Source organism: Lottia gigantea, assembly GCF_000327385.1.
Source record: "Lottia gigantea unplaced genomic scaffold LOTGIsca_70, whole genome shotgun sequence".
NCBI lineage: Eukaryota > Metazoa > Mollusca > Gastropoda > Lottiidae > Lottia > Lottia gigantea.
The window spans coordinates 876,484-877,364 of record NW_008710371.1 but is presented as its reverse complement, the minus strand read 5'-3'; positions in this window follow the sequence as shown (position 1 = coordinate 877,364).

Below are 881 nucleotides of genomic sequence, written 5' to 3'. Positions count from 1 at the left end.
CGATGATGAAGAACTTTGGATACCTATTGATGATGATAATTTTGCTAATCAAACTGATGGTGATGATGATGATGATGATTATTCGGATGATAATAATAATGATTATTAAGAGCAAATACATAATGATGATGGAATAGATGAATTAGTTAAAGATGAACAACTATTTCGTTAAAATCTTGATCATACAAAACAAAATGCCCATTTGCTCAAAAACTAAGTGGGAAGCACCCTTTAATCATTCTGTCTTTGAAGGTAAAATGACTAAACTAAAAGGAATTTTTGTGAAGCATTGTTAATCAGTTTTATCATTTTAATCACAAGTTGAATAAAGACGAAATTAATTTGCATTTCACGACTGACTAAATAGACACGCAGTATGTCAATTTTAAATACTGTCACTTTTCCCCATTACACACTGCATGGCGTTGCCTGTTTTCAATGGCCAAATTAAGGTACCTAAAAATAGGACGTAAAACTCCATTTCAATTCAAGAATGTGACAAAATTTCTCAATGTTATTCATTCATTCGTTCGTTCGTCGTTCGTTCGTTCGTTCGTTCGTACGTTCGTCAATTCATTCATTCATTCATTCATTCATTCATTCATTCATTCATTCATTCATTCATTCATTCATTCATTCATTCATTACGATCTAACTAGCTCGGTAATTGGTCAGTTGTAAGACAAAACCAATTCTAATTGGCAAAGATATTAACGAAATATTCGAAAAAAGACAGACTTACCTTTAAGCATTCGCCAAAATTCGTTAAAAAAAATTCGTTACTCCGAAAGCATTCGTTAGACAGGTAAACTTCAAAGCCTAGCGAAAATTGCCAGGTGTGGCTTGCTTCTGACTATAGGCTTGTTGTTCCATACTGCGCG